The sequence below is a fragment of the Hesperophylax consimilis genome, chromosome 20, assembly GCF_061612785.1.
Source record: "Hesperophylax consimilis isolate HC1 chromosome 20, BYU_Hcon_1.0, whole genome shotgun sequence".
In the NCBI taxonomy this organism is placed as follows: domain Eukaryota; kingdom Metazoa; phylum Arthropoda; class Insecta; order Trichoptera; family Limnephilidae; genus Hesperophylax; species Hesperophylax consimilis.
The window spans coordinates 31,905,998-31,916,153 of NC_142855.1; the positions used below are offsets into that span (position 1 = coordinate 31,905,998).

Below are 10,156 nucleotides of genomic sequence, written 5' to 3' on the forward strand. Positions count from 1 at the left end.
CATATTTTCAAGAAGACATACAAGTTCATCATATTAATGTCAATGACAACTGGTTACTACCTACTCCTATAATCCAAACTAATTTTTAATGAGAATGATGCATGTCAGCCAAGAAAACATGATTCATTCCAACTCCATTATTGATTTTTAAAATGGCATGTTGTTGGTTGTAGCCTACCCCCACGAATAATGAACGGATAAAATTTTGTATTAAGGTGACCTTTTTGTAAACAGCAGAGCAGGACTGAAATAGCTGATCAAGTATGTGGGCTTGCTGAAAATGATTTTGGCAGAGTAAATAACATTCTGTAATCAAATATTTTGTGCATTCGGAAAGCTGCTTCTTACTGAAATTTAATTTTCTTATACTACATATTAGTTTAGATTAGATTGAAACAATATTATGATGATTACATAAACAAATCCATCATCACAGTACTTACTGTGTAAAGAGCCAAAAGTGTAATCAGAGGATAGACTGCACATTAACTATTGTCTAACCATTTACAAAAGTGTAATCAGAGGATAGACTGCACATTAACTATTGTCTAACCATTTTTCAAGTTATAAAATGAGGTCCCTGAGGCTGTTTTCCGAATTTTGATTACCTATTTGTGAAGATCCAGACAGAATGTAAAACTAATGTAAGCTTAATGAATAAGTTTATAAAAGGGATGCCATTAAATACTATGGTTGGGACAGGTCAAAAGGATAAATGAAGGAAGTCACTTGAATCAGGTCATGACAAGAGTCAGAAAAACATAAAAGTAAGAATGTGAAAGAAGCAAGAAGTGTGTCCCAAGACAGAGTTGTGGTTCAACTTATTCGGTAGATTAAAAGTTGTTCAAAAGAAGTAGTGTGTACAGAAAATATCAAGACAAATAAAATAATCAATCATATATTCATAAAAGCGACTTTATTAGGTAATAGAAAATGTAAAAAATATAATATTAAGTATGACAATCATTTACCAGTATCACAATGCCATGAAATACAATATCCATCATATTCCTAGTACTAAGCAGAATCATGCAGAAATCCAACCAAAATAAAGAGTTTTTTTCACAACATAAAACAAAAAGCTAAGAATAGCCATCAAACCTTACAACTATTGTGACTTGCACAAAGTGATATAATTATTGAGATTTTTAAAATTATGAGTTTGAAGATGACAAGCAGAAAGCAGTTTGAATCCAAGCCACAAACATTGAACAATGGCGATAACTTAAAAATAGCATTTAAATAATGGCAAAACTAATGTGATTTACGTACATACATAATGAATCACATAAATAAAAATAATAAAAATCAACTGGCTCAATGTTAATGGTAAATACGGTGGAGGTAAATTCAGTCACGCTTGATTCTTGTCATCCTGAAGATATATAATTTATTCAGACAAATCGGCAGCGCTCAGAGCAACCACCGTGAAGTTGACATTGTTGGGATCCCTTTCCATGAAGGTGCGGCAGACCTTGGCAGAGTCTTCCAGGAGCGTCTCGGGGGTCGTGTCTCCATGGTTAATCGGGAAGGACTTGCGCCCGTCCAGCTCGTACAGTTTGCCATCTTTGTGCACAAACGCGATGAAGTGGTGGTTGACAGGATAATAACGACCTCCATGTTTCGTTTCTTTCAACTCAAAATCTCCCTCATACTTGAGAGATTTTCGAACGTCAAACCACAGTTAATTCAAGACTTCAAACAAATTATTCAAAATCAAGTTGATTGTTGCCAGCCTTCGTGTACACTCGGCAAACTTCGTAGTTCCGAGCCGCTTTGAGCCTTCGTGTTCACTCGGCAAACTTCGTAGCTCCGCCCCCATTCCTCCAGCAATGTGAGAACAGGCGCACCCGGCCTTGGTGAGTCCGCAATCCAGTGTAGATCTTCCGTTATCCCGAAGTTGCCCTACGGCAAACAGCCGTAAATCAGTGAAGGGAACTGATTGATGTTATAACTCTGTAGCGGGCTAGATAGAACTGCTACAAGTTATAATTTTTATTTATTTATTAATCTTAAGTTAGCTCACATCTTCGTGTGTGCTAATAGTTTTATAAACATATAAAACATGTACATTGTTTGGCAAACATAATGGGGTACATCGTTCAAGTTTATATATTTTATAATTGAGTTGTCGACTTGCAAAACCCGTTCCGGATTTTTTCAGAAATCTGTAAATGTTTGGAACACATCGAATACAAAAAGAAAATACCTTTAACACGAAATATCAAATATCAAATTAAACATTATTATTTTGATATAGAAAAATGTTTATAATTTATTTATTTTCAATTTACTTCAAGTACTTTATATGTATGTATCAGAACCAGAAACAATTTCCGGAGTAAATATTAAATTAAATTAAGTCGTGCTAAGAATTGTTAAATATTGTACAAAATAAAAAATATTTTATTGCCACTTTCACCAATTAACCGACAGAAGACAGACCACTAAGATTTATTGGAGAACTAAACGCAATGTTGACTGCACAAGCAAGACCGAGAGCAAATATATGTATAAGGTCAACATAAACTTTAATGACTAGCGACGGTAGCCACACAAAGTGTAGAACTATCAAATATACAATTGTGAAGTTTGCTTGTGTCGAATCAGATGCACTGAGATCATCTGAGTAATATATAAATTATATTCTCAGCATTACAGTAGGGGAAAGTGGTCACCATTCGTACGCGGGGCACATTCGTACAGTTAGTAAAACAGAAAAACTAAACGGCACACAAACACGCCTTTGCTTGTGTGCATAGACATACGGGCCGCCGTGTTTCTAGTGGAGTGTCGCGTCCATAAATGAACCTACACCTAGATCGTCATCTTCGTGCTTTTAGTACTGAACATATTTCGTCCGACGGATTTTTTTGGAACTAAGAGAAAAATAAAGAAAAGGGAATATGTTGTCACGACGTCACAAACCATCGACCAAAGATAGAGGAAAGTAAAAAAAAAAACGGTACTACCATAGACAATATAAATACGGTCCCAATTTATTAGCCTAAAATATTATTTAAAAATGAAAAACACGTAATTGCATGAATTATTTTATTACTCAAACACAGATAACACAAAAAAGGGACATATAAGCTTGTGCAAACACAAAACACATTTTAAATGACAATAAAATGTTAACACACCAAAACAGAATATTAGAATATTATTTCCTTTAGAGAAAAATAAAACAGTTGTATATAGAAGCGTATGAAGGTATACGCTTCTACGTCCATTTTGGCAGCAATGGGCCCGCTGCTGGTTCAGGGAAGACATTAGCATCTGAAATAAATAAACATCACATCATCACATTACTCAAACAAAACATAGAATATTATATCTGTAATTCAGTTGCTGTGTTTGAAGAAATAATAATTCTTTTGAATGAATATCTTTATCATAATAACAACTCAAATCAACGTCTATTCTTTCATTCTATCTCTCTACCAACACTCACAATCATATGAATAATATTAAGATAGGTCGATAGAGATTTATACCTTTAAAACTGTAATTGTGATCTCGGAGGGCACCACAATTTGTGCAGTAGTACACTGGGGGTACACGAATACGGTCTAAAAAATAAAATAGATTCAATTCTAAGGTGATTCAAGTTAATGATAAGTTACATTAGAAACATTGAACAAACAGAGGGAGATTCGCACCTGCATTTTGGTTAACATCCCGGGTCCCTTGTGCACCAGCTAAATCCCGATTTATTCCGATATCTGGAAGATTAAGGGTCGGCAAAGCATCTTTTTTCAACGAGCCACAAGTCGTTTTAAAATTAGCGAGGCATTTTAACAAATCTACTTTCACTTTTCACAAATATTTACGTCGGCGAAGAACCATGAACATAAATAAACATGTGGTGTTTTGACTTTTGTTACCACAGATATCCCATTTTATACAACTCAGTTCTTCTATGGCGTTCAAAGTGTTCCTATTGGATATTGGCATTTTAAATATTGCTATGACGTCACAAAAGCACCACCATTCTAGGACCAACATTTAGGTCGGAGTCGACCCCCCCTGGTCGCGTCAGTCGCACTACGGTGTATCAGCTGACAAGACGTAACGTGTTTTCGGTATAGGTACTAAAAGATAACCATTCTGAATCGAAAAGTTACTGAAAACGGCGATTACCGTGTTTCTATTTGTGATAACCTCTCGTATATAACATAAATAATTATGCAACATCGGTTTATTATTTCATGGAACAAAAGAAAATAATCTTGTAGATGTCTTTTATTGACAATGAGTAAACGCAAGACGCAATAATGTGTTCTAATAATAGAATTGACTAATTGGAGGAACTCACTAATCACGTGGTTAACATTTGTGACAACGGCCGTAAATCTACATTGAACAACATTCTTCTTTCGCGAGTTTACAACACATGTACAAGGCATCAGTTCCAATGTTGAAGAAACGTCACTATATAAATAGAAATACAATAAATACAATATGACTTCAGAAAAGGTGAGCAACAAGGTATTGCGTGCGACCATAAATAAACCACTCACCGTGCGACGCAAGAAGCAATGGAAATGTCACAAATTACAAAATGAGTTTGCCACTGAAAATCAATAGTTGAAGTAAATAATCATACCTAAATGTAAACAGATCATGAAAGTTCCTACTTGAAATGAGTTTGTTCGCTGTTGTTTATGGCAACACTTGAATATCATTAGAAGCTCGATTTTTTCTTAATTCAATAATTTCTATGGATATATCTCCGCGTGCATCCTGTCACTTTTTTGTTGGTTATGTTATTTTGGCTTTACTCGTTGCGCGTCGATTTGAACACTTTGAACGAAAACATTCCATCCTTCTCTCAAGAAATCCCTCGAACTCATAACAAAATTAAAGTGAAACGAAACTACCAGATCCTTACGCAAGAGCATGGATTCCACCGCCATCAAGTTAGAACCAGGCACAAGTGCGGAAGAGAGTGTTCCTTTGATACTTACGGAAATCGATAAAGACTATCCTTTTATCAAAAAGCAATGTCCGGAATTTATTTCCGAAAGCAATTCAGGTGTTTATTTTTTTTTAAATTTTTGGTACCCTAACTGTTACACAGACGCAATACGCGATCGGGAATAATAATTAAAACTGTAGGTTTTTGCTTGTCTATAACGACATGCTCACTCCTACCTAAGCTACTCTTCTGGGTTATGTTAACAATATTTTTATTCATTTTTGTGATTGGGCAAAGTTGTGAGGTCGGTCTGGGTAGAGTGTTTCGGTTTTCATTAGGGACTGCTGTATTTCATACCTTGAAGAGTCTTACGTTAAATGACGTAGAATAGGTAGACGTCGGTAGAGGTTTTTCACAAAGCCGAGTCAGTGAAATGACGCGTTCTGATGAAGTCGACATTAACTATAAACAGTGGAGAGATCATGCTCAGTGTCGCGTTTGTTGTTGTGTGACATTGTGCATGCTCTCTCAACCGATATTGATGCTATTTATTATAAACGTTCCCTGAAATTTCAGTTTTTTTTACAATTTTTTTTTATCCATTAATATGAGGCCTAAAGGAAAATAATATCCCTTATAGGCTATGTCATCTTTTTGGATGCTGTGGGGATGGTCTTTTATAAGAAAACGAAGGGAGAGGAAGTACTGGAAAAGTAAAAGGTATGAGGCTTGGGCAGGAATCTAGGAAACCAGCCTCTCCCCGATCTGGCACGTCAAGCAGCTGGTGGGCAGGCGCATCCTGAATACACCTCACCCGATGAACTTGGGTACCCCTGCTAAATCACCAAACGTATCGACCCACTTGGGGTGTCCTGTGGCAGTTGTGTTGGTTATCCAATAAACGGTTCCCTCGGCGGCGGTACCAAAACCCGCCTCTCAAATTGTTTAACTAAAGTCGAAAATATTTATTGTCCTTGCAGATGAAAAATTTCGTTAGCATCACTTATTTTGGCGTTCTAGATTTCGTTCTGAACAATATTCTCGAAGTTATTGACAGCAGATTTTTACGTGGCTACATTGACATACTTCCGATCCTATTGTGTATTTATTTATATAATAACGACCTTTTGAAGTTCGTTTATATTGATTTAGTAAATATAATTTACTATTAGACATGCCTGAACTGCCTGAGTAACAACCTTTTCTATTAGTTTAGTTATAAATAGGAGATATCCAATGACTCGGCATACTTATTTCCTTTCATTTGTATTATGGGCATGACAAATACATATTATGGTACATAATACCTGAAATAAATCCCTGCTTCTAGTATTACGTAATAGTATTCAAAAGCTTTTCGATTTATGAATTTCTTGACTGTCAAATGCATCATTTAGAATCTTATATAGAAATAATCCCTTGTCTGACTCCCCTTTCCATATTGACTGGTGTTTACTGGTGCAACATTTTAATTTTCCAGATAACTTGGGTCTCTTGTTGTTGATTCTAGAATGTTAATATTGATGCGGAAACATTAATTTCTTTCAGTTTTTTCCAAAGTAGTGCCAATGTAATGTTTTTCGTTTCACCAGGTAATATTAATGTGGAGACTGTTACCATCAAGGCAGAACCAGAATCCCGAGAAGAAGTTGGAGGTGGAATTCCTTATACTGATCTTGACATAGACCTCCCGGATGTTAAAATAGAATGCTTAAAGCGCTCTAAAATAATAACCCTGACAGCAAGTAATTCGATTTTTTATATTAAATTTAATCGATTCTGGGGTGGTTTTTCACCGGACCATTATTAAACAGAATTTAATGTATTTGGGTTCTGACTAGGAGTTGGCGGTATTATTTAAGTGTGCTTAGGGGTTAAGGTCCTCGATTGCGAGTTTAATTTAATTAATTTATTGTTATTACGCATTAAATTCATAAGAATAATCTTGTGGAACGTTCTGGAGTGGTAGATTTTCTAGTTGTTTATTTTCTAAACTACAATGATGTTGTATCTGCTTACACAAAATATATATATCTCATTTTAATCATTTTCAGGCGGATTGCTAAGGGCGCGTCCTGGGGAAAAACAATATTCTTGTCATCATTGTGACTATTCCTGCTCTCATAAGTCGACGCTTGAACTGCACCTGTGCACCCATGCTCGAGAAAAACTTTTTTCATGTCCTCACTGCATCTATTCATGTTCCAGAAAAGTTAGTCTTAAGATTCACATGTTAAACCATAATGGAGAAAAATCTTTTTCATGTCCTGACTGCAACTATTCCTGCTATACAAAAGGAAATCTTAAAAGTCACATGTTTACCCACAGTGGAGAAAAACCTTTTTCATGTTCCAACTGCAACTTTTCGTGTTCTACTAAGGGGCATCTAAAAATTCACGTTTTGAGACACAGTGGGGAAAAACCTTTTTCATGTCCTGACTGCAATTATTCCTGCTATACAAAAGGAAAACTAAAAAGTCACATGTTTACCCACAGTGTAGAAAAACCTTTTTCATGTTCTAACTGCAACTATTCCTGCTATACAAAAAGAAGTCTTAAAACTCACATGTTAACCCACAGTGGGGAAAAACCTTTTTCATGTCCTGAATGCAACTATTCCTTCTATACAAAAGGAAATCTTAAAAGTCACATGTTTACCCACAGTGGAGAAAAACTTTTTTCATGTTCTAAATGCAACTTTTCGTGTTCTACTAAGGGGTATCTAAAAATTCATGTGATGAGACACAGTGGGGAAAAACCTTTTTCATGTCCTGAATGCAACTATTCCTGCTATACAAAAAGAAATATTAAAATTCACATGTTTACCCACAGTGTAGAAAAACCTTTTTCATGTTCTAACTGCAACTATTCCTGCTATACAAAAGGAAGTCTTAAAACTCACATGTTAACCCACAGTGGGGAAAAACCTTTTTCATGTCCTGAATGCAACTATTCCTGCTATACAAAACGAAGTCTTAAAACTCACATGTTAACCCACAGTGAGGAAAAACCTTTTTCATGTCCTGAATGCAACTATTCCTGCTATACAAAAGGAAATCTTAAAAGTCACATGCTTACCCACAGTGGAGAAAAACCTTTTTCATGTCCTGACTGCAACTATTCCTGCTATACAAAAGGAAGTCTTAAAAGTCACATGTTTACCCACAGTGGAGAAAAACCTTTTTCATGTTCCAACTGCAACTTTTCGTGTTCTACTAAAAGGAATCTAAAAATTCATGTGATGAGACACAGTGGGGAAAAACCTTTTTCATGTCCTGAATGCAACTATTCCTTCTTTACAAAAGGAAATCTTAAAAGTCACATGTTTACTCACAGTGAAGAAAAACCTTTTTCATGTCTTGACTGCAACTATTCCTGCTATACAAAAGGATATCTTAAAAGTCACATGTTTACTCACAGTGGAGAAAAACCTTTTTCATGTCCTGAATGCAACTATTCCTGCATTACAAAAAGAAATCTTAAAAGACACATGTTTACCCACAGTGGAGAAAAACCTTTTTCATGTCCTGAATGCAACTATTCCTGCATTACAAAAAGAGATCTTAAAATACACATGTTTACTCACAATAAAGAAAAACCTTTTTAATTTTCCGAAGAAAACTTCTTCGGAAAGGTTTTCACTTTTTGATGGCATTATTTATTTTAACAAAAAGACAAATAACTTTGTTTACATAACTTTATTTGTACAAATAAGGTGATGTTAACAAAGTTATTTTTCTTTTTATTAAAAAAAACCTTTTTCATGTTCCAACTACAACTATTCGTGTTCTACTAAGGGGCATTTAAAAATTCATGTACTGAGTCACAGTTGGGAAAAATCTTTTTTATGTCCTGACTTCAATTTTTCCTGCTATACAAAAAGAAATCTTAAAAGTCACTTGTTTTCACATAGTACTGAAAAACTTTTTTCATGTGTCGACTGTAACTTTTCATGGGGATATTCGTGGGGAATAACCTTTTACATGTCCCGACTCTAACTATTCATGCTCTACAAAGGGATATCATAAAATTTACATGTTTACCCACTGTGGAATAAAATCGTTTTCTTGTCCCGACTGCAAATATTCATGTTCCACAAATGAATTACTTAAAACACACATGGTAAGCCACAATGGGAAACACCTTTTTAGTGTTCCTACTGCAACTATTCATGTTATACAAAGGGAAATCTTAAAAGTCACATGGTTACCCGTGGTAGAGAAACACCTTTTTCGTGTCCACACTGCAACTATTCATTTTCACACAACTCATCGTTAATACGTTACATTTTGATTCACAGTGAACCAAAATCAGTTCCGTGTGTAACTATTCGTCTTTAGTAAAGTTTGCCGGATATTCATAAAATATATTTGCTATTTGATACTGCAGGCTTATTCACAGAATAGGTTGAAACTAACCGGTTCTCTCATGGTAAACGTTTAGTTTTTTCCCCTTTGAAACCAAAGGAACGAAAGAATAAAATCATTAATTATGTTGCACAAATCAATGGTTATATTTAATCTAATAATTTTGTTAATCAATGATTCATTATTTAATTTCATTATACCTAGCCTCTCTCATTAAAAATCTAGGCGTATTAGGTCTATCAAAAAATTTATATGTAAAAATGCAAAAATCAGTAATTTTAAATACAAGTAGGATTACGAAAGATTTTTTAAATATTTATGTTGAGGGATCAGAAGGATTCATAGGCCCTGTTAGGAGTTTGACAGAGCCGAACCATCTGATATGAAAATATCTGGAGTCGGTGAATTATTTTCCCATTTGATCTCTGGTGAGTTGACGTGTTGTTCTTGTATTGTTTTGTATTTATTTTTCTTATATAATGCACTTGCATAATGTTGATTTACTAGGTGATCATTTGTGGAAGGGTTTAGTTTTTCCTATGGGGAAGATCTAACCCGGACTTAAAGTCCGAAATTTATAAAAAAATTATCATATCAAGGCGCCGAAATTCAATAAAATATTAACGGTCGTAACTCGGGACCGATGTCAGGAACTCTGTCTTACTGGGACAACATTCTACCTCTGAGCTTCAAAGAACAAATTTTTTCTGACATTTTGTTGGCGTAATTTCAATTTAATTAATAAAAATATTACCGGTAATGAATTCCTTATTTTTTGGCTACCTTCTTATTGTAAGATTATAAGTTTGTGAGGCATGGAATGAAACGAGGAGTGTGTGCTAAGACCAAGTTGTTTGGCGGTCCG

The 10,156-nt window shown here is 35.0% G+C and overlaps 1 pseudogene; it reads right to left on the reverse strand.

Moving 5' to 3' along the window:
* Positions 1 to 927: 927 nt before the first annotated feature.
* LOC149414554 (ubiquitin carboxyl-terminal hydrolase pseudogene) lies at positions 928 to 3,671 on the reverse strand (annotated as a pseudogene).
* Between the last annotated feature and the right edge of the window lie 6,485 nt (positions 3,672 to 10,156).